Source organism: Phascolarctos cinereus, unplaced genomic scaffold, assembly GCF_003287225.1.
Source record: "Phascolarctos cinereus isolate Bilbo 61053 unplaced genomic scaffold, phaCin_HiC Scaffold_4;HRSCAF=312, whole genome shotgun sequence".
Taxonomy (NCBI): Eukaryota; Metazoa; Chordata; class Mammalia; order Diprotodontia; family Phascolarctidae; genus Phascolarctos; species Phascolarctos cinereus.
This window is the reverse complement of record NW_027555847.1, coordinates 304,137,541-304,162,558: the sequence shown is the minus strand read 5'-3', so window position 1 is coordinate 304,162,558 and position 25,018 is coordinate 304,137,541. Positions and strand designations below refer to the sequence as shown.

The following is a 25,018-nucleotide window of genomic DNA, read 5'->3' as shown; positions in this document are numbered from 1 at the left end:
GGTTGCTTGAGATGTACAGTTGTGAGGAAACTGACATCATTCTTTAGATCTGACCGGAAAAAAATGATAAATCCTGGAGAAGATGTGGGGAAATTGGACACTAATGCACTGATGACAGAGTAAGGAAATGATTCAACTATTCTGGACAGCAATTTGGAACTACATCTGGAGGGCAACCAAACTGCATACCCTTTGATCCGGCAATACTACTACTAGGTCTATATTCCAAAGAGATCATAGAAAAGGCATAAGGTCCTACATATGCAAAAATATTTATAATAACCTTTTTCATAGTGGCAAAATACTGGAAGTTGAGCAGATGCCCATCAATTGAGGAATAGTTGAACAAGCTGTGGTATATGAATGTAATAGAATGCTATTATGATATAAAAAATGATGAACAGGACATGCCTGATGAGGCAGCAGGGGAGGAGGTGGCTCAGGCTTCTCCCAACTAGTGATATTGAAAGTTGGTGGGGCCTCTCAGACTCAGCCTTGCTCCAGAAGCTGGATGTTCTTGTACCAATTAATAGCAACACTGCACTATGATGTACCCAGAAGAGGAGGAAGCTATGGGAGAAATTACATGTAAAAGCTACAATGTGCTGTCTTATACACATCTAAATATCCCAAACAAAAGGCACCTCATGGTGCCTCTGAATGCTGTTGGACAACATGTTTTTTTTTTCTTTCTCAATTCAAACTTCTGTGGAGCAAAGATTCTTGGAAAAATACTCAAGGTAAGGGTAAAAAAAAAGACATTCAAATAGAAATACTGTACATGATGACAGAAGTATTCAAGAATCCTGTGGCAAGAACAGTAATGGTATAGATTTTCCTAACGTGGATGAAACTCATACTTGCCCTTGTATGAGAATAGAAGCTCTATTAGATAATGATGGTAACTTGGAAGTGGTAAGAAGAGCATTGTTTTCTCTGAGACAAAACAAAAAGAGCCATCAAGAAATGAGATACATCTTAAAATTCTAACCCAGGGAGCACAAAATTTCAGTGAAAATTTCCTGTTCTAATGTGACCTGTTTGAAAGTTGCACTGTGCTTGAGCTTGTGGCTGGCACCAGGATTGCCAGCATCATCACAGCAACAGTTGCTAAGACTGTTTACTGCACAGATGTGGATGAAAATCTCCCAGCTATGTACAAATGGAATGTTACCCTAAAGATGAACCTGACTGCAACAGGAGGATGCTCAATTAAAGTTTAATAACTGAATTGGCTGAAAGATGACTTATGCACTGATTATCTAGTTACTTTCAGTTGGCCTGAAAAAAAATTCTAACTTATATGTTCATACTACTATCATAATGGCAGCTGATTTTTTTTATGATGATGGCTTCACAGGTGCTTTATTTAAAATACTATAGAATTACTCATGATTTGAAAAATGCTTATACAATCTATTTATCAATAGAGAGAAGATTAAACTTTACACTTGGACATTTGGACATTACATGTGAAGCTTACAATGATTTTCGGTTTTCTCTAATTGATTTAGAGAAACTCAGAGACGGAAAAATGAAGTTTATTGTAGAGCCAGTTGAAACTACTTTCCCAGTTCTTTGTTTATGAATGTATAGAGCAGTTGAAACTCTGGAAGATTGTTGCTGATCCAATGAGTTGATCTCTCAAGTGAACAAGGCTGAAAATATTCCCCTAAGTTTATTTACTGCAGTTCTTTCTAAACTGTATTTTCAATAAAATCAAAAGCTACTATCAAAAAAAAAAAAAAGAAATGATGAACAGGCGGATTTCAGAAAAAATCTGGAAAGACTTATGTGAACTGATGCAAAGTTAAATGAGCAGAACCAAGAAAACATTGTACACAGTATCACCAACACTGTGTGATGATCAACTGTGAGTGACTCAACTTGACCCAAGACAAGTACAAAGGACTCAAGGAAGGAAAATCCATATCCAGATAAAGAACTGATGGACGAAGAATATAGATCAAAGCATATGTTTTTTCACTTACTTGGTTTATATTTGTGTACCTGTAGCCTACATCATTAGACTTTAACTCCATGAAAAGTAGGGGCTATCTTTTGCTTATTTTTTTTTTTTGTATTCACAGACCTTAGCAAAGGGCCTAGCATATAATATGTGTTTTACAATTATTTATTGACCAATTGATTGAAAAGTCTAAGAGCACTCAAAATTTATCTTTTAAGGTTTTGTTTTGGAGATTTACAGGGTCATTCAAAGAATTAAAACTGAGATGTGACAGTGAAAAGGAAGTTCTTTTAATGTCACATGATCACCATCATTTCCAACTAGAAATACGGGGTCCTAATGAAAATTGTCTCTGAAATACAAAATCCTTCAGAGCTGTCCTTTTATGTACACTCTTACCTTAAGTGACAACATATCAGTATCCAATGGAAACAAACTCATTCATGAAAAGAAGAATTGGAACTGTGTTTACAAACTATCACCTACAGTGGGGAAGTAGCAAAAACAAAGATGATCATTTCATTTTATTTTTCAACTCTCTATAAATAGGATGGAGTAAAGAAAGGAAAAAGAAAAATATACCACTTAGTCTCTTGACCTTACAGTGTGGCAGGGGCCTCAGACCCTTCTTCCACTTATATTACAGTGGTCCTATCTCTTTCCCATGAATTTTCTGTACTACTTCTGTGTCTCCATATCTGTTGCTCCAACTTGTTCTTTGAACTTGTTATACTCCCATCAAAGTCTCTCTTTCTCTTAAGCTCCTCAGGCACCAAGATCTCATTATCAATATGCAAATCCATGATGTGTTTTCTCTCTGTTTCCTAGGGCTGGGGAGAATGAAGGAGAGGAAAAGGGCAGGGCTTACAATTCCCTAGATGCCTAACTCTTATAGTTCACATTTGTCCTTCAGATTTTTATCAGGGCATGTTAAAATACCAAAAATTATGATGTGTGTTGATTAACAATTAGCTTTCTGGAATGTACAAAAACCATAATCAGTAGAAACAACAAAGTTCCTTTTTTACTAAACTCCACAGAGAAACTCTAGAAAATCTACAAGAAAAACATCAAGGTTTATTTAATTACATTTCCACCCAAATATGAGATAAAGTACAGCTTCCAAGGTTGCTAAGGAAATTACAGCAGAACCAGTTGAACACATTAGACTACAAATGGTGATAATGAAAGATTCAATCTGCTTCAAAGGCAGGGGGCTACACACAGACATCTGCTCTTACATATCTTCTCAGTTCAATCATACAATGTGAGAAAATTCAAACATTCCCAATTTTCTACTGTGTTAACTCAAGTAATAAACACAAAATAACAAGAAACAATGGACATTAAGAGTCAAGATCAATTTCTTTCCATAGCCTTTGATGTCCTGATTTGCTATAGTTCATTTTTTAGAAACAAAATGAGAAAGGATATTGGCATCAGGAGAGTGTTGTATAGTAAGGCACAGGGCAAAAAAAAAAGTTTGGGAAGGATAAGGAAAAATAACTTTGATTAGAATGCAGGATCTAGAAGTTAATACTAGTCTTCAAATCCTACTTCAATGATGTAGATGTGAAGCCATAGTTGAAGTGACCAGAGTAATATCATATATTCCTTAAGAAGATACCACTTTAGAAATTAGAAATTTCAAAACAAGGATTTAGTGCATTTTGACCCTATCATGAACAGTGATCATATAATCTCTAGACACTTAAGTTTCTTCATTTTCAAAATGAGACTAGTATCTTTGTCCTACCACATAGGTTGTAAAGCCTAGTGAAATAGTGTTTCCTAAATGTTTTAAGCTACATTCATATACAAAATACCATACTCCATGAAACACCATTTTCTTTCTTTCTATCTATCTATCTATCTATCTATCTATCTATCTATCTGTCTGTCTGTCTGTCTGTCTGTCTTTCTATACTGGGGAGGGGGGTTCTCTAAATCTTTTTTTAATTGACTGCCACAGGCAGAAAACACATCCCATTGGAAAGAGTAATCACTACTGGATGCCAAAAAGATAGATGTATGAAGGGGGATATTAATTACAACGGGATGGTAATTATACCAGATAAATGTATGCAACATAGGATTCTCAAGAAATAAGACTCTTACAGATATCTCTGTTTCTCACATTTACTAGTTTATTAAATAACTTTATGTCACAGTAAAATCCTTTTTATTAGCCTGAAGGAGAATGGAAAGTTTTAGCAATTATTTATAAATTGATTCCATTTTAGGACTGTAGCTGTTAATGCAATTATGCAAAATTAGCCATAAAATGATGTTTCTGTAGAAGAAGAAATGAGTAAGAAAGACCCCAATCCTCTATAAAGAGTAGGTTCATAATTCCTGATGAGCAAAAAATGATAATAGTTAACATTTACATAGTACTCTAAGGCTGATAAGGTGATACGTGTGTATATATATATATATATATGTGTGTGTGTGTGTGTGTGTGCGTGTGTGTGTGTGTGTGTGTGTGTGTGTGTGTGTGTGTTTACAGTTAAGTGGCACAGTGGATAGAGTGATTGGCCTGGAGTCAGAAAGATCTGAGTTCCCATTGGGCCTTAGACACTTACTAGCTGTGTAACCCTGGGCAAGTTGCTTAATCCCATTTGCCTTGGTTTCCTCACCTATAATATGAGGTGGAGAAGGAAATGATAAAGCACTCCATTATCTTTGCCAAGAAAACCCAAATGGAGTCACGAATGGAGCTACAACTGAAAATGAGTGGTTAGCATCAACAAATATGTATCGTAATACTAGTTAACATTTACATAATACTCTAAGGCTTACAAAGTGATATATGTAGTGTGTGTGTGTGTCTGTGTATAAAATCATATAGGGGTGTGCATATGTATACACATATATATATATACATATATATATGTATGATACAAGAGTGTGTGTATATATGTGTATATATTACACATATGCATATAGATCCACATATATGCACACCTATGTATATGTACATTATAATATATAGGTACATTGTGTGCATACAAACACTTATGTCATACATATGCACACATATACTTACATGTATATTTCATGCATATGTGATACATGCATGTATATTGAAATTCCATGTACATGCATTGCGATGTGTGAATGCATACATTTATACACATGTATATATGTATGAATGTGTACATTTATATTTTGTATGTGTGCGTATGCTTAAATATACATGTGTATCTATCTATCTATCTATCTATCTATCTATCTATATATACACACCCATCTCCATATGATGTTTATGTCCCCAAACAATGAGAGAGAGAGAGAGAGAGAGTAAGAGAATGAGAGAACAAAAGATGATAGGGTAACTGTGGTTACAGAATGACCTATTTTATATAAATTGCTTTACATTCATCTTGTTAACTGTATATAGCCAGACTGGCCTTGAGCAAGAGTTTATTTACTTATTAATGCTTGCTATATTTAGATACAGAGAACATATGCAAATTTGTATAAAACATATGAAGGTACTTAAACTAGAAGTACTATTCTAATTCAAAATCCTATTGTTATTCGTAGACTGTATGGCCCATTAGTGGAGACTGCTAAATGTGGTTGGAACCTATTCATAAGTCTGAAGAGTTATAACACGTGCAATTATTGCTTATGAATATTTCTGTATATACAAGAGATCTGGAGAGAGAAGGGTTATGCTGTTATACCTTTTACAATGACTTATCACCCTTAGTAGTTCCAATAGTCATATTAACTTCAAGGTAATTCTTCCATTTTCTCCTTGAAGTCACTGCCTTTCATTTGACTTCACACCTGACATTCACCAATAGTATCACACCCTGACCCTCAACTTCATATACTATTCCAAGATTCATAAATGGAAATTCAATCTCCTTGGCTACATCCTCCTTATCTTATATTTTTGTCACCATTGATAGCTATTTTGTTTCTTACTCTTTCTAGGACAATCATTTATTTAATAGTTCCCTCTTCAACCAGTTCATTATCATCTGTGTGATGAGATCTCTCCCTTCCATTCTTATTGTTCTAGTCCCTGTATCATTCTGTCCTGTTAGTCATTTGGTCCCATACTAGCTCGAGACCATAGAGTTCTATTGAAGAAAGAAAAATACAGAACTGTGCCATTATAAATATGTTCCCTGTAACCTCAACTATGTCCTTGCCAACACTTGGCAATACTGCCATTCATTTCTCCTTTAGTTTTCAGTCCATTTCCCTCCCTAGGCATTTCAAAACTTTTTCCACTTTTCTGAAGACTTCATTTTGAACCCTCCCTTTCTTTTCTACCAGATGGCCTAATATTCTACCTTTCGGAAAAAGCAAGGCCATGCTATATACCATGTTTAACTACTTTACTTTACCTAATCATACCTTTCTCTCTGAATTCACCCTTTCATTTTCCTTTTAAATTACAAAGGTAAATATGCCAATCCTTTATAAGGCTGGAGCCCATTTTAAGAGGCAGCTCCAAATATTGGAGAGAGCTCTGGATGTAGAGTCAGGAAACTTGGGTTTGAATTTCAGCACTTAAATTTGCTAGCTATGTGTGAGCCTAAATTTATTTACCTATCAAGTGAAGATAATAATACTTGTACTGCTCCCTCATATAGTTATGAAGAAAGTCTTTGTAAGCCTTAAAACAGTGTATACTAGAACCATCATTGTTCTTGTTTTCATACCTGTAGTCAATCAGCACACATTTATTAAATGCAAGGCATGAACTTGGACAGACTTCAAGAGATAGTGGAAGACAGAAGGGCCTGTTGTGCTATCATCAATGGGGTCATAAAGAGTCAGATACAATTGAATGACTAAACAACAACAGCAAACTGTGCTGAGGGCTCCGTATAAAAAGAAAGACAAAAACAATCCCTGTCTTCAAGGAGTTCACAATCTAACTAATGAGTATTCCATTCTTTTCCAATATATTTAGACTTTTTTTCCCATTAATTTATTCTTTGTTTTCCCCTTCTTAAAGTAAAAAGAAAGAAAAGTTTGCTTGACCTGGCTCATTCAAGCTATTATCTATTTGTTTTATCTTTTCATTACTGAACTTTTCAAATTAACTGTCTATTCACTGCTTCATTTCTCCCACCTATTCGTTTCTGAAACCCATGAAATTTTGTTTCCATCTTCACCATTATACTAAGATTGTACTCAAAACCATCATTAGCTATTTTTTTCACCAAGTACAAGAACTATTTCTTAGTCATAATTCACCCTGATCTCACAAAGTCATTAATATTGTTGACCTCTTTTTCAATATGTCTACCCTTGACTTCTGTGATTCTAAATTATTGGAGTTTTCTTCTCAATTCCACTCATCATTCTAGTCTTTTTCATTAGTTTCTCTTGTTCTTATATATTTCTCTTTGCATTTCAAATGACTCCTTTTTTAGCCCCTTTCTTATTCTCCCTTTTTCTTTCTCATCCTCTTTTTCCCCCTTTCCTTCTGCCTTCTCATCCATCCCCCCTCCCTCTTTTTTCCTTTCTTTCCTACTCCCTCCCTTTATTCCTTTGATTTTCATGATTTCCATCATAGCTTCTGGAAAGTCTTGTGTATGAATTTCTAAACCCTTTCTCTTACCAAAGCATCATTTGTATGTCTTCAAATTTGAAGGGACAAATCCAAGTGGATATCAAGCTTCCCTTTACATTCAACATGTCTAAAACTAATACTAGTAACTTGTCTCCAAATCAGATTTATTTTTTTAACATTCTTGCTTCCCATGACCATGAACACAGAACATGAGAACTCAGAAAGATGCAGAAGTTTGAAATAATCTTTGACTCTTTCATTTCCTTCAGCCTTCACTATAGTAAGAAAATTCAATCAATTTTTACCTTTAAGATACTTCTCTTATTTATCCCTTCTTCTGCATTACCAATACCACAACTCTAGTCGATATTTATTTTGATCTGGGTTGTTACGATTCTGTTATTACCTTCTAACTTGTCTTACTTCCAGTGTGCAACTACTTTAACCTATTTTCTAAACTATCACCAGATTAATCTACCCAAAAAAATTACTGTGCTTATGCTTAAATACTATTATTTACTAAAGAATAAAACCTAGTCTCCTCAATTTGGCCTGCAAGACTCTCCACAATCTCTTTACTTTAGTCCCTTCTCCATTCAGCCATTAAAGTAATTTTTCTGAAGTGCAAGTTCAACCACATCACCCTTCTATGCAATAAATTACAATGGTTCCCCATAACCTCCAGGATTAAATATAAAATGCTCTGTTTTTCATGCAAAGCACTTCACAAAATAACCTCTGCCCCTATCTTTTCTTTTTCTTACACCCTACGACTTCCTCATCTTTTTTTTTTCTAGAGACACAGTTCTTTGATGTTCTTCCGCAAACCACTCCATTTCTCAAATCTAGACATTTTCACTAGCTTTCCCCTGTCTGAAATATTCTTCCTCATCTGCCTCTTAGCTTCCCTGGCTTCCTTAAAGTCAGATAAAATCTCACTTTCTACAGTGAGTCTTTCCCAATCCTTCTTAATTCTAGTGCCTTCCCTCTGTTGATTATTTCTTATTTCTTATTCATCTTGTACATGGCCTTTTAGTACATATTTGTTTCATGTTATGTCCCCCACTAGCCTATGAGCTCTTTAATGGCAGGAACTGTCCTTTGCTTTTCTTTACAACATAAGTCATTAGCTCAGTGCCTGATACATAGTTGTTGCTTAAAAAGTCTTTGTTGAATTGCTGAAAAAAATCATCATCACTATCATTATCACCAAGAAATTAGGGCAAATAAAATACTGCTTATTGGGTATAGCTTCTTCTCTTTAAGTGTTCATTGGCTGAAAAATATTCCTTTTCCTATTTCTCATTTAACCATTGCCCTTTTCATATCTAGAGTTTAATTTTCCATAGAAGATGCTGAACAAAGATCCTGCTGTTTCCTAAGACATAACCAAATCAAATCATCCATTAGGATTTCCTAAAGGAATGCAAGCCATTGAAATTGCAATCTATTTCACTGATGTGGTAGGAGAAACTTATGAAAGGATTCTGTACCTGCCTTTGACACAATTGTGACAGCACAGTGACAATATAGAAGTCATATTTGACATCTTATCTGAATCACCTTTATGGTTGCTTACTCTGGGTCAATGGTGGGCCAATGTGTTGATTGTTACGTGGTAAAAGTTAAGAAGCTGACAGCTAGATAAAATTGCCACTTCTCAGGTTTTTGTTTGGATAGCATGATGTTTAAATGTTGTTTAGATGTCAAAGCATAGGCCACAGTGTTTTTAGTTTCATCTATTTTTTTTCAGGCAATGTTTAGGAGAAGTAGAAATTATGCCCTTCTTAGAAATGACTTTTAAAACATTTTTTAAAATGATGAATATCAATTAATATATATGTATCCAATAAATATATTTACACTTTGTACCTTAAATATGCAATTATATTATAAATATATGTATACATATGGAGGTAATCATATCTTAATGTGTAATATATACCATTAATCTACAGTATGTGTATAACATAGGTATATAGTGTATGTATAACATATACTGTAGATTAATGGTATATATAATGTATAAATTATTTGTTATATATATTAACGCAAATATATTTATACTATATATATATATTACAAATATGTAATGTATGTTATACCCACACATGTTATATATGTATGGCATATGTTGTATATTTATGGTAAAGATATATAATGCATAAACATGTTTATGCATTTATATATACATGTATTTTACACACATGTATACATTAACAAAGAAAATCTTAATAACCTTATGGGATCTAAAGTTCTTTCTGATCATATTCCAGAAATATAATGAATCTTTATAATTAGTATTTTCTTCTTTGATCAAGTATGTGTTTCTCCCCCTTAAAAAAATTAAAAAAATACTATGACACGTAATAATCTTTGTGCCTCATAATTCTTATCTCAGGATCATCTTGTCTCTTGATTTGGAACTCCAAACTTACCCCAATTTTGACACTAAAGACAAGTTAACAGATTAATTCCTTAAAAGTAAAGTAACGCTTATTTTCCAATTCATTTGTCTTATCACTTCCCCCTTTCTGAAATAATTTAGTGGTAAGTTCATAATTACATATGGTTTAATTGAGCCACTTAAAATGGAATTATCCATTTTAACTGTGTGGCAAGGTTTTTATCTTGTGCTTACTTAATAATGACTTGTAAGGAGGCAGAAATGCTAAAGTGATAGTGTTGGCCTTTGACTCTCTATTACTAGTGTAATAGACACTAATGAATCAATAAGTGTTTGTCCCTTTCACAGGTGAATCTGAGCAGAAATTCCATTTAAAATCTGTACAAAGGCACAGAAAACTGCTTTGAACATAAGAATAATGAGAAACACCTTGTCAACTTTTCCATAGCTCTGAAACTAAATTTCCTGTCTCTGTTATACATGATAAGTAAGATTTTTTTTTTCTTGTGTTTATTTTGATGTCTGCATCCCCTAAAACACAAAGAATCCTTTCTATAGGAAACTGAGAGTGGAAGAAAACTAAATACATACAGAAAACCAATCAACTTCCTGAAATAAAAGACAAACATTAACAATGGTAAGAGATAGATACTTTTATTTTAACAGAAGCATAAATCAGCCTTTCACCAGGCAGAGAGGATACAGGGAAACCAATGCAATGTAGACATGTTTTTCCCCTTAAATACATCATCTCCTTACTCTGAAACTTTAATCAAAGCAATGGATTAAAATGATGAGCAGCCCTGCTGTTTTCAACCACGCTCCAAAAATCCAGAATTACCAAGGGCAGCAGAAAAATGGTTCAAAAGTCAAACAGGGCAAGTTAATTGTTTGCCATAAAGAGAAAATCACATAAAGTTCCATTCATATCCTTATATCCCAGTGTGTATATTTCCAGACTGTATATGTGAGGAATGATTTCCTTGACTGTATATCTTTTACACACACACACACACACACACACACACACACACACACACTACACACTACACACTGGGCAGTGAGGTGGCTTATATAGAGCACTGGGCTTGGAATCAGGAAGAGTCAGATAATGAAGTTCATATCTGGCCTCAGACATTTACTAACTGTATGACCCTGAGCAAGTCAGTTAGTCTTGTTTGCTTCAGTTCCTCATCTGCAAAATGAGCTGTAGAAGGACATGGCGAACCACTCCAGTATCTTTGTCAAGAAAACCCCAAAAGGGTTTACAAAGACTTAGACACAACTGAAGAAATGACTAAACAACAATAACAACAAAGCCACCCCATTCACATGCACACAGAAACTATCTACAAGCTGTACCCCAAAAACTGGAAATCAAGGATCATTTAGAGAATAATAATGCGTGATTTCTGCTGTTTATTCATCCATAAATCATCTAACGTCCACAGGTTTCATATGTATCAGTTAACAATAAGGACTATCATAATGCTGTATCTTCATCATTAAAAAGTGTTAAGATTCTAATGCAGAGCTGCATGACATAATAGATGGATGGGCAACTTCAGAATTTGAAGGACTGAGTTCATACATGATCTACTTCTTATGTATACTGTATGACCTTGGACTTGTTATTTAACTGTTCAGTGTCCTAGGAAACTCTCTTATGCTATGAACTAAATGATCATGTGTTCACTACAAGCATTAAAGTGATGTGATTCAACAGGAAGGATTGGAACAAAGGCCAATCCCACATTCACTTTGGCAATTATTCACCCCGTGGTAAAAAAAAAAAAAAGTGATAAAGAAACCAGACTCTGTTATTCTATGAGAGAGGACACCATTCTATTATCTTTCTGGGTCACTGTTCTAACTTGTAAGTCTCAGTAGTATAATTAGTGTGAATTTATCCTTTCAGAATCATCTATAAGTTTCTATACCACTGTCAAAAACTTGCTTCTTCCTTGAACTTGCTATATATAACTGAGCCATTATCATATGACTTTGGCATAAGATATTTGCTTTCTTACAGAAATAGAGATAATAGGCTTAACAGAAGGTAATTATTTATTTTTCACAATAAACCTGTTTATTGGAGGAGTGGACACTAAGTCCAGGCCTTATGACAATACACAGAGTTTTTGGATGATGAAATACCCAACTGGATTTTGGAGCATATGTCAAGATTATGTAACTGGTTTCAGTCTGCTAAATATATGGTTAAGAAAAGAAACCTCATTAATTGATCATGGAATTGAAACTGAGATGTATTCCAAAGCAAATGTTCATCCAGAGCCAGTTGCTTGGCATGAATGAAGTCCTTTCATACTTGTTGCCTTTATAGTCGGAAATACTGCTAAAGACCTCTGAGTTAGGGAAGGATCTCAGACCTTCTCATCCAGAGCTGGCACGAAGCCAAGATTACATGGCCATGATGTTGATGTAGCTCAATTATATCAAGTTTTCCTATTTCAATGGAGAAGATTGATAATAGCTATTCATTTGGAATGTTTGAGAGGATAAGTGAGTGCATTAAATGACAGAACCTTGTGTTAGGTTTGAGGCCATTCTCCTTATGGATGAAGTTGATAGAGGAGAAAGTGTGATCTTTAGTTGCTGGGGGTGAAGAAAGAGGTCTTTCATTTCACTTCTGGTTATATATTTGAAATAAATACACCATTACAAAACCTACTGAATCTTCATTAAGAAAATAAAACTGTTGCATTTACTGGCTTTTAACAGGGTGAGGTGCACACTGAAATGTGGACTTTAGCTTATAGTATTAGAGAAGCATTACTTCAATCCAGAAATGTAATGGTACATGTTTAACAATCAACTCCACAAAACTAAATGGAACACATATTTAAATTTATCTTTATTATTAGTATTTTCTCCACCATTTTCTTAATTCTAGCCAATCAAGAAAGTAATCAAGCCCTGGTTTACAGAATTTCCAATTTCTTAGATATAAATACTCACTGAAATTTTAGCAATGAGCTGCAAGCAGGTTCAAGTTGATTCTACCAAACTCTTGCTCCAACACCTCAGGAGATCTCCTAGAAACCAAAAAGGGAGATGTATCTTTCCTCACATACCTAGAAAAAACAAGTCTATAGATTTATGTCCATACTTATTAGTTTAAAATACTTCTATTTTGATGGGGTGAGGCCAAATGGCAGAGAAAAGGCAGGGACTTGATTAAGCTCTCCCCAAAACCCCTCTGAGCATCTTTAAATAATCCTCAAGACAAATTCTGGAGTAGTAAAACCCAGAGAATGACAGGATGAGGCAATTTTCCAGCCCAAGACAAATTGGAGAGTCATCAGTAAAGCTCTGACAGTGAATTGCAGTGCAGTGCAGACCATTCTAACTAAAATCAGGCCCTAGCAAACCAGGACCAGGGCCTTGGAAACAACTGAATCAGTGGTGGTAGTGGCTGCTTATGGAGCTCTCAGTCCATAGAGAGTAAGGGGGTTAAAAAACCGGTCAGAAGGCTATTACAGGAGTCTCTTTTCTGGCACTGAGTGAAGGACTGGGATGCTTTCCCTAAAGTCAGATCCAGGGCACAGTCCTGGGTGGCAGCCCCAAGGTGAGGAGCAGCACTAGTGCACCAAATTTTTGTGGCCACAGGTGAGCTGCCAATTTGTCACAGTTTCAAAATTTAAAATAAAAAAAGAGTGCCTATGGTGTCTCCTAGAACAGAGCACAGAACAGGAAAATGGTAAACACACCTCTCCTTAGATCATACAATCTTGAAGGAACTGAAAACTTAAGACCTTAGAATAAGCTCTGAAAACAGCTGCACAACATCCCTGAACCTTGGGACGGTATGCCTTCTAGAATGAAAGCAGAACCCCAATTTAATATAGATTTAAAAGTCAAGAAATAGGCAAGAAAATGGGCAAACAATAGAAAATATTTCTGATTATAGAAAGGTATTACAGTGACAAGGAAGATCAAAACACATACTCAGAAGAAGACAACAAAATCAAAGTTCCCACATCCAAAGCTTTAAAAATATGAATCAGCTTCAGACCATGGAAGAGCTCAAAAAGGATTTTGGAAGTCAAGTAAGAGAGGTAGAGGAAAAATTGTGAAGAAAAATGAGAGTGGAGGGAGAAAATCATGAAAAAAGAGTCAACAGTTTGGTCAAGGAGGCACAAAACATACTTAGGAAATTTAACACCTTAAAAATCCAAAATAGGCCAAATGATGAAAGAAGCTCAAAAATCTACTGAGGAGAAGAATGCTTTAAAAAGCTGAATTGGTCAAATGGAAAAAGAGGCGTAAAATTTATTGAAGAGAACTCAATAAAAAGTAGAATTGACCAAATAGAAAAGGAAGTACAAAACCTCAATGAAGAAAGTGTTCCTTTAAAAATTAGAATTGAGGAAGTTAAAGTTAATGACTTTATAAGACAGTAAGACCCTACAAAACAAAGCCAAAAGAAGGAAAAAGAAGATAATGTGAAATACCTCATTGGAAAAACAACTGTCTTAGAAAATAGATCCAAGAGAGATAATTTAAAAATTGTTTGACTCCTGAAAGTCATAATCAAAAGAAAAAAGATTGTAGACATTGGCTATAAAGAAATTATTGTGGAAAACTGCCTTGATATTCCAGAACCAGTGGTAAAAATAGATATTGAAAGTATCCATCAATCACCTCCTGAAAGAGGTCCCAAGATGAAATGTCCAAGGAATAGCATAGCTAAATTTCAGAGCTTTCAGGTTAATGAGAAAATATTGCAAGCAGCCAGAAAGAGACAATTCAAGTATCATTGATCCACAGCCAGGATTACACAAGAGTTAGCAGTTTCTACATTAAAGGATCAGAGGGCTTAAAATACAACATTCTGGAGGGCAGGGGAATTGTGATTATGACCACAAATAATCTACCTTGAACACCTTAAGAATAATCCTTCATGGTAAAAAATGGATTCTCAATGAAGTACAGACTTTCAAGCATTCTTGATGAACAGACCAGAACTGAATAGAAAAATTTACTTTCAGATAAAAGACTCAGGGGAAGCATAAAATGTAAACAGGAAAGGGAAATAATAAGGTTAAACTGTTTACATTCCTACATGAAAACATGATACTTGGAATTCATGAGAACTTTCTAATTTTTGGGGAATTTAGAAGCAGTATATATATATATATAGACAGAGGGCACAGTTGTAAGTTGAATATGTTTGGGATGATATCTAAAAAAATAGTGAGGCAATAAAGAGGAATGTGCTGGGAGAAAGGGAAAGGGAGAGGTAAAATGGGATAAATTATCTCATATAAAAGAGGCAAGAAACAGCTTTTAATATGGAGGAGAATATGGGGGTGGAAGGGAATGCTTTATCATTACTCCCATTGGAATTTGCTTAAAGAGTGAATAACATACACATTCAATTGGGTATAAAAATCTATCTTATCTGAAAGGAAAGTAAGAGGGGAAAGGGATAAAAGAAGAGGAAGTAGGGCTGATAGAAGGGATGGCATATTGGGGGCAGTGGTAGTAGAAAGTGAAATACTTTTGAGGGGTGCCATGGTGAAAGGAGAGAGGATATAATGAAAATGGAGGAAATAGCATGGAGGGAAATACAGTTGGCAATAATATTTGTGAAAATATTTCTAAAGCAAGTGTTTCTGATAAAGTCCTCATTTCTCAAATATATAGAGAATTGCATCAAATTTAGAAAAATAAGAACCTTTCCTTAATTAATAAATGATCAAAAGGTAAGAAGTAAGTTTTCAGATGAAGTAATCAATGCTATTTATAGCCATAAAAAGTCTTCTAAATCATTGTTGATTAAACACAAATTAAAACAATTCTGAGACACTACTTCACACCTATTAGATTGACTAATAGGACAGAAAGGGTGAATGAAAAATGTGGGAAGGTTTTGGGGGAAATTGAAACACCAATGTACTGTTGGTTGAGCAATGAACTGATTCAACCATTATGTAGAAGAATTCCCAAAGGCTTATAAGACTTTTGACCTAGCTTTACCACTACAAGGTCTCTATCCCAAAGACATAAAAATAACATAAAAAGTGAAATGACCAATATTTACAAATTAGTTATAGCAGCTCTTTTCTGACGGTTAAGAGCAGGAAATTGAGAGAATGTCCATCGGTTGGGGAATGGTGGAATATGATGAAATATTATTGTGTTATAAGAAATGATGAGGGGCAGCTAGGTGGTGCAGTGGATAGAGCACTGGCCCTGAAGTCAGAAGGACCTGAGTTCAAATCCGGTCTAAGACCAAACACTTGACACTTACTAGCTGCGTGACCCTGGGCAAGTCACTTAACCCCAATTGCCTAAAAATAATAAAAAAAAAATTAAAAAGAAATGATGAACAAATGGTCTCAAAAAAACCTGGAAGGACTTACATAAATTGATGCAGAGTGAAATGAATAGAACCAGGAGAACATTGTATACAGTAACAGCAATATTGTAAGGTGATCAACTGTGAAAGAGTTGATTATCCTCAGCAATATAATAATCCAAAGCAACTCTGAAGTATTTATGATGAAAAATCATATCCATCACCAGTGAAAGAACTGATGGAATCTGAATATAGATTGAAGCATGCTTTTTTAACTTTCTTCATTTTTCTTGTTCTTCCTTTTGTTCTCTGTTTTCTTTTATGACAAGACTAATATAGAAATATGTTTTACCTGAGTAACAATGTATAACATATCAAATTACTTGCCTTCTCAATGAGGGGCCTCAGGGTGGAGGGAAAGAATTTGCAATTTAAATCAATTTTGAAATTTGTTTTTGCATGTAATTGGGGAAAAATTAAATAATATATATATATATATGTGTGTGTATATATATGTATATATATGTATATATATGTATATATATGTATATATGTATATATATGTATATATACATATATATGTGTGTGTATATATATGTATATATATGTATATATATGTATATATATGTATATATATGTATATATATACATATATATGTGTGTGTGTGTATATATATATATATATATATATATATATATATATATATATATACATGAAAAAAAGGACCTGGCCTGAGCAAAGCCAGAGCAGACTTCAGGGGACCGAATCACCAGCGTCGGTGGTGCTTTCCAGTCTTCTCAGCCCACAGACACCAGAGACAACTTAGAAGGTGAGCTGGAGGGGACTATCTGACCTGGGAGAGAAAGAAGTAGTCCAGTGCAGAGCAGCATGGCATGCAGTACAGCCCCAACACTAGCAAACCAGGAACAGCAGAAAATAACAAAAAAGAATCTGACCATAGAAAGTTGTTATGGTGACAAAGAAGACCAAGACACAATCTTGGAAGAGGACAAGAGGATCAAAACACCCATATACAGAATCCCAAAGAAAATGGGAAGTCATCTCAAGTCCAGAAGAGCTCAAAAAGGAGCTTAAAAATGGGGGAAAGAAATGAGAGTGATGCAAGAGAATTACGAGGGAAAAAAGACACAACAACTTATAAAACTGCTTAAAAATAGAATTGGCCAAATTGAAAAGGAGTTACAAAAATTCATGGAAGAAAACGTCTCATTTAAGAGGACAATTCTACTTTTTAGAGAGTTGTTTTCTTCAGTGGATTTTTGTATATCCTTTTCCATTTGGCCAATTTTACTTTTTAAGCAATTGTTTTCTTTTCCCAAGTTGCATACTCTTTTTTTCCCCCATAATTCCCTTATATCACTCATTTGTTTTCCCAATTTTTCTTTTACATCTCACATAATTTTAAAGCTCCTTTTAGAGCTCTTCCATGAGTTTTTTCCTTTTTTCTGATCTTGAGGCCATTTCCCTCTTTTCTTTAAGGTTTGCCCATAGATGCTTTAATATTGTTGTCCTCTTCTGAGTTTGTGTCTTGGTCTTCCCTGTCACTATAATAACTTTCTATGGTCAGATTCTTTTTTTTTTCTTTTTGCTCATCTTCTTTGACTTTTTGCTTTCTTTTAAATTTGAGCTCTGTTCCCAGATTGGAAGAGGCATTGTCTCAGACTTCTTGTGCCAGGGGCTGCAGGTTCTGGTTGATTAGATGGTGCTGTGCTGATGTTATCTTGAAGCCCACTGGGAACCCTCATGTCTGATGCTGCTGGAGGCCTTAGGGGTCTGGCAGCTTCTCTGGTGGTGAGCTAGGGGCCTAGCGGTGGTGTCTAATAAATGTTCATTCCAGTGGGGTATGTCTGTGTTTTTTTTTTCTGGTGATACACTGAAGCACATGGTGGTCTGCCAGTTGGTGGCTACCTGTTTGCCTTGGGCTATACTGAAGCATTTTAAACATGCTTTAGGTGGTTCTCAGATCTGGAGTCAGCCTATTATTGTGTCTATACTGAGGCACCTGAGGGGTCCTGATGTTGAAGTTTACTCTACCTCACTGTGTTTCATGATCTACTGTTGGTTTTACTGAAATGGGGTTTGCTTCTGGCTTGCTGGGATGCTTCTTGTTCTGGACTGTGTTCCACTTTTACATAAGTGACATAGACATTTCCTGATGATCTTCCAAATTTCTTGGCTCAGAATGTTTTGCCCCATCATTTCACTGGTTCTACTGTTCCAGGATTTGTTCTGGAGTACTCTTTTATAGTTGTTTGAAGGTAAGTATAGGAGAATCAGGGTGATTTATTGTTTCTTCTGCCATCTTGGCTCCCAGAAGTCCACACATTTATTTTTAATAAAGTCCTTGATATGTTATGAAATTTTCTTTCTCTGGTTGAGTTCTTCGGAAATTTTATTGATAGGCACTGGATAAATAAATTAATGTAGGTAGTATTGCAATTTTTTAAATATTGGTTGGCCTACCTATGAGAAATCTATCTTTCTTTAGTTGTTTATATGTCTTTGTGTGAAAAGTGTTCTGTAATTGTAGGTAAATATTGCCTCTGTGTCTTGACAGGTACACTCCCAAGTATTTTATACCGTCTACAATTTTTTAAAAGGGAACTTCCTTTCAATCTCTGCTAGAGGGAATGCTGGGCAGATGGCAGAGTAGGTCAGAAAACTTTCAGCTCTCTAAATTTCCTCCACAAGAAAGATAGAACGTCATCTCAGGAAAGCAAAAATAAAACACAGGATAAAGCAGTTGTTCTTCTAAGACAATTTGGGAAGACCCCAGTAAAGACCAGAACTCCAGGGGTGGAAGTTTAGCTTGAGTAAAGTGCCAACAGTTGCAGACCAGCTCTGCAGAATCAACAAACAGCAAGCCCTGGGGCAGCTAGTTTGAGAGTTAACCTCAGTCTTAGAAACTTTCATCTCACAAACAGTGTGGGGATCTGGAGAAGGTTGAAGGATCTTCCATTATTGAGGGAGGCCAAATACAGCTTTGCTGACCAGATGTCTCTTGGGCTGTGGCTGCTAGGAGAAGAAGCTGGTGAGTGCCATAGTGAGAGAAACCCTGTTGGCTATGGCCATTTGCAGGTACCAGAGTACCTAGTTTCAGTTCCAGGGCAGAGAGGACAGCTATACTTGACTGGCATGGGAGAGACTGCTAAGAACAAGATCATTTGCTGTACAATGTGGCTGGGGGCCTTAACTGGGGCTTAGGAGTGGAGAGGAAAGCGCAAGGGTGGTCCCTGAGGCAGATCTCAGAAAATAACAGTAAGAAAGACATGAGGCTTGGGGCATCATTCCCCATACCTCAGGACTACAACGTGATTACACTAATAGCTGATAAAAACAGAATAAAATCAAACATAAATAAATAAAAATGAGTAAGCAAAGGAGAAAAAACATAACCACGGATAATTATTATGGGAAGAGAGAAGATATGGGTTCATATTAGGAGGAAAATAATGGAGCTAAAAAAAAAAAGCCACTCCTTTTTTCAGTGAGAAGTGTCAAATGCTCCCAAGCATAAAAGAGTTCTTGTAAGAACTTAAAAAGCACTTTAAAAATCAAATAAGAGAGATCAAAGAAAAAATAGAAAAAAGATAAGAGCAACTCAAGACAATTATGAAACAAAAATTAACCAACAAGAAATAGAGAAGCAAAAATTTCAGGAAGAAAACAATTTCTTGAAAACTGGAATTGGGCAAGGGGAAGCTAAAGATTTTTTAAGACAGTAAGAAATCATAAAACAAAATCAATCTCTTTCAGCTATATTTTGTTGGTATATTAAAATTATGACGATTTATTTAGGTTTATTTTACATCCTGCAACTTTACTAAAATTATTAATTCTTTCAATTAGCTTTTTTTTTTTTAGTTGACTCTTCAGGGTTCTCTTAATAAACCATCATATGATCTGCAAATTGCAATAATTTTTTTTCCTCAGTGCCTGAGTTTATGTCCTTTAATTAATTTTTCTTATCTAATTGGAAGTGCTAGCATTTCTAGCAGAATATAAAATTATAATAGTAGTGATGGACATCCTTATTTCACCTCTGATTGTATTGGAAAGACTTCTAGTTTATCTAGTAAAAATATTGTTTGTTCATGCTTTTAGATAAATGATACTTTTCATTTTAAGAAAAATCAACATTTATTTCTATCATTTCTGGTATTTTTAGGTAGGAGTGTATTGTCAAAAGCTTCTTGTGTAATTATTGACATAATCACATGACTTTTGTCATTTTCATTATCATTATGGTCAATTATGTTTGTAGTTTTGCTAATATTGAACTGGTCCTTAATTCCTGGTGTATATCCCTGCTAGTCCTAGTGCATGATTTTCTGATAAGTCATTGTAATGCTTTTGCTAGTATTTTATTTATTTTTTCATTAATATTCATCAATATTAGTGACATTGGTCTATAGTTTTATTTCTCTGCTCTTGCTTTAACTGGTTTTAGCATCAAAACATTATTAGTGTCATAGAAGGAATTTGGTAGAATTTTTCTGTACCAAATTTATTTCAAGCAGTTCATGTGATATTGGAATTAATTGTTCTTTCAGTGTTTAATGGAATTTACTTGTATATCTATCTAATATTGAGTTTTGTTTTGTTTTGTTATTTAAGAGTTCATTTGTGGGGGTGGAGCCAAGATGGCTGAATAAAAGCATTGACTTGCTTGAGTTCTCCCCTAAACCCCTCCAAATACCTGCAAAAATAGCCCTAAACAAATTCTAGAGCAGAAGAACCCACAAAAAGACAGAGTGACACAAATTTCCAGCCCAAGACAACCTGGATAGTTGATTGGAAAGGTCTATTGCACTGAGCTGGGAGAGAAATGCAGTTCACCATGGGCCACACAATGAAAGATCAGACCTCAGCTAACCTGGAGCAGGCCTCAGAGGACTGAATCATGGGCAGCTGTAGCATCAGATTTCACAACCCGCAAATTCCAAACACAACTGAGGAGGTCAGTATGAAAGGTCTGTGACTACAGTGAAAAAGAAGCTCAGTCCCAAGCCCACTCCTGGAGCAGCCCTGAGAAGAGGGTTGTTTCCAGAGCTGCTGACCCACAGACTGAGAGGAAATCAAGTGACTGGTCAGAGAGGGATTGCAGGAATTTCTTGGATGGTGCTGAGGCAGGTTTCTCTTGCTTTGTCTGGGTTCTGCATGGTGATCCTGGAGCAAAGAGAAGTGTTGGCGTGGGGCAGCTTGAAGTGGCAGTGCAGATGGAATCCTCCTCACATTTCCAAGGCAGGAAAGAATGTTTGTGGTCACTCAAACCAGAGCACAGGAGAGGAAAGGAGTAAACACTTCACCCTTAATCATACCACCTTAGAAAAACTAAAAATTTACAGGTCCCTACCTTAACAAAGAGTTTAAAATGCAAGTAATTGGCTGGGATCATGAGCAAACTGCAAAAAAAAAGTCAGACCATAGCATCTTTCTTTGGTGACAAAGAAAATCAAAACACACAACCAGAAGAAGATAACAAAGTCAAAGTTCCTATATTCAAAGGCTCCAAGAAAAATATGAATCAGATTCAGGTCATGGAAGAGCTCAAAAAGGATTTTGAGAAGCAAATAAGAGAAGTAGAGGAAAAACTGGGAAGAGAAATGAGAGAGATGCAAAAAAATAATGAAAAACAAGCCAATAGTTTGCTAAAGGAGACCCCCAAAATACTAAAAAATAACACCTTAAAAATATCCTAACCCAAATGGCAAAAGAGGTCCACAAAGTCAATGAGGAGGAGAATGCCTTCAAAAACATAATTGGCCAAATGGAAAAGGAAGTCCAAAAACTAACTGAACAAAATACTTCCTTAAAAATTAGAATAGAGGAATTGGAAGCTAGGGACTTTATGAGAAATCAAGACATTGTAAAACAAAACCAAGAGAATGAAAAAATAGAAAATAATGTGAAATATCTCATTGGAAAAACAACTGACTTGGAAAATAGATGCAGGAGAGATAATTTAAAAATTATTGGACTACCAGAAAGCCATAATAAAAAAAAAAACAACCTAAAAGTCATCTTTCAAGAAATTGTCAAGGAAAACTGCCCTGATATTCTAGAACCTGAGGGTAAAATAGAAATTGAAAGAATCCACCAATCACCTCCTGAAAGGAAAACACCTAGGAATATTGCAGCCCTCTATCATCCCCAGCTATGTTATCCCTGTCTGCCCTATTTTCCTATAGAGTAAGATAGATTTCCATACTCAATTAAGTGTGTATGTTATTCCCTCCTTAAACCAAATCAGATGAGAATAAGATTCATTCATCCACTCTCACCTTCCCCCATTTCCCCACCACTGTAAAAGCTTTTTCTTGTCTGTTTCATGTGAGATAATTTGCCCCATTCTACCTCTCCCTTTCTTCTTCTCCCAGTATAATCATCTCTCATCCCTTAATTTTATTCTCCAGATATTATCTATTCATCTTCAGCTCACCCTGTGCCCTCTATCTATCAATGTATCTATTCACATATATTTTTTTCCCTCCAGGGAGAAAGGGAGAGGTAGATGGGGATGATAGAGGGAATGGTGGATTAGGGAAGAATGTAATCAGAAGCAAACACTTCTGTGGAGGGACTGGGTCAAAAGAGAATAGAATAAACAGGGCGGGGGGAAGCGGCATAGGATGAAGGGAAATATAGTTAGTTTTCCGCAGCACGACTACTATGGAAATGTTTTGCGTGACTACATAAATATAACCCTGTATTGAGTTGCTCACCTTCTTAATGAGGGTGGGTGGGGAGAGAGGAAGGGAGAAAATTTGGAATCTGAAGTTTTAAAAACAAATGTTAAAAAATTGTTTCCACATGCAACTGGGAAATAAGATATGCAGGCAATGGTATATAGAAATCTATCCTGTCCTACAGGAAAATAGAAGAGAAAGGGGATAAGAGAAGTGGGGGCCGATAGAAGGGAGGGCAGATTAGGGGAAAGGATATTCAGAATGCATGCTCCCTTGGGGTTGGGGGATGGATGAGATGGGGAGAAAATTTGGAACTCAAAATCTTGTGGAAGTGAATGTTGAAAATTAAAAATAAATAAATTAATGAATCTTAAAATATAAAAGAATTCATTTATGGCTTGTTCAAATTCTTTTCATAAAATAAGATTATTTAAGTATCCCTGTTCCTGTTAGGTTGACCTGGGCAATATTCCTTTCAATCCTTAAAGTGTTGGCTGTTAAATCTTTTGTGAACCTGAGGTGGGACTCCATGATTTTTTTTTACTCACTGGCTATTTGGATTATTTTATCCTTGATATGGGAGTTCTTGATATTGGCTATAATATTCCTGGGAGTTTTCTTTTGGGGATTTATTTCAGGAAATGGTGCTTGGATTTTTTTTTTTTTTAATGTTCTTTGCCCTCAGTTTCTGTGATATCTGGGCGGAGTTTTCTTTATAATTTCTTGAAAAGTTATGTTTATGCTCTTTTTTCATCATTTTCTTATAGTTTAATAACTCAAATTATTTCTCTTTGATTTATTTTCCAGGTTAGATATTTTTTTCCTATGTGATATTTCCCATTTTCTTCTATTTTCCATTATGTGTCTTTTGTCATACTGTTTCTTGATGTCTCATTGAATCAACAGATTCCATTTATGCTGTTCTAATTTTAAGGAGTTTTCTTCAGTACAGTTTTGTGCTTCTTTTACCATTTGGACAATCCTGATTTTTAAAGAGTTATTTATTTTTTTTTAGTATGTCTGTGTCTCCCAAACTGCTAATTCCCTTTTTATTTAAGGACATGAGTTCAAATCCACATACTTTCTGAGACAGTATGATATATAAAGTATGGGAATTGGAGTAATGAAAACATGGTTTCCAGTCTTGCCTTAGATACTTAATATCTGGGAGACCCTGGAACAGTCATTTGACCTATAAGTACCTCAGTTAAATGTTAAATCTATTAAATGAGAGGGTTGGAGTATTGGCTATTAAGTTCTCCTTCAGATCCTCCTTTATTATTTTTATATCTATAATGTGCCTTTTGTCAATATGTAATATTTCTAGGTTTCATTTTTTCATCTGTAAAATGAGGAAAATGTACTAGATGAACTTTAATATCCCTCTCAGTCTAGGAATGCCAGATTTGATACTACTAAAAAGCAGTAATCAAGATAATGATCTAGTACTAGATAAGAATCAGAGACATTGAACAGTGGAATATATTAGGTACACAAATGGAAGTAAATGAACTCAGTAATCTATTGTTTGAGAAACTCAAATATCCAAGCTTTCACAGCAAGAACTCACTATTTGATAAAAAGCTGCTTGGAAAACGGGAAAGTACTCTGGCAGAAACTAGTCATTGATTAACATTTTACATTGTATGCCATGATCAGGTCAAAATAGGTACATGATTTAGACTTTATAAAGCGTGGTAATTTATTTTATTTTAAATTTTTGAGGGTAATATGTCAGGATTTATTATTTAAGTTGAAGAACAGGTTATGAAGTGAGTGGGGAGCACATTCAGAACAGAAAGTCCAAAGTGGAGCCCTAGGGGAGAGGGAAGAAGGGAAGAGACAAGGGGAGGACAGCCTCTCCTCTGTGCCTGCTGGATATGGCGAGATGGGGTTAATCCTGATTTCTGAGCCTTGGTCCAGAGCATACAACGAAGCACACAATAAGATGAGCTTCCAGGGGCTACAATTTTAGGAAACATCAAGGGGTGGCCAAAGTTACACATCCAACCATGGGTAGTGGCTGGGATTCTCCTTGAATCAGCAGCATCACTTACTTTT

General features: G+C 35.3%; 1 pseudogene; it reads left to right on the top strand.

Moving 5' to 3' along the window:
• The first annotated feature begins 1,040 nt into the window (after positions 1–1,040).
• Positions 1,041–1,640, top strand: LOC110222453 (methyltransferase-like protein 22 pseudogene; annotated as a pseudogene).
• The last annotated feature ends 23,378 nt before the right edge of the window (positions 1,641–25,018 follow it).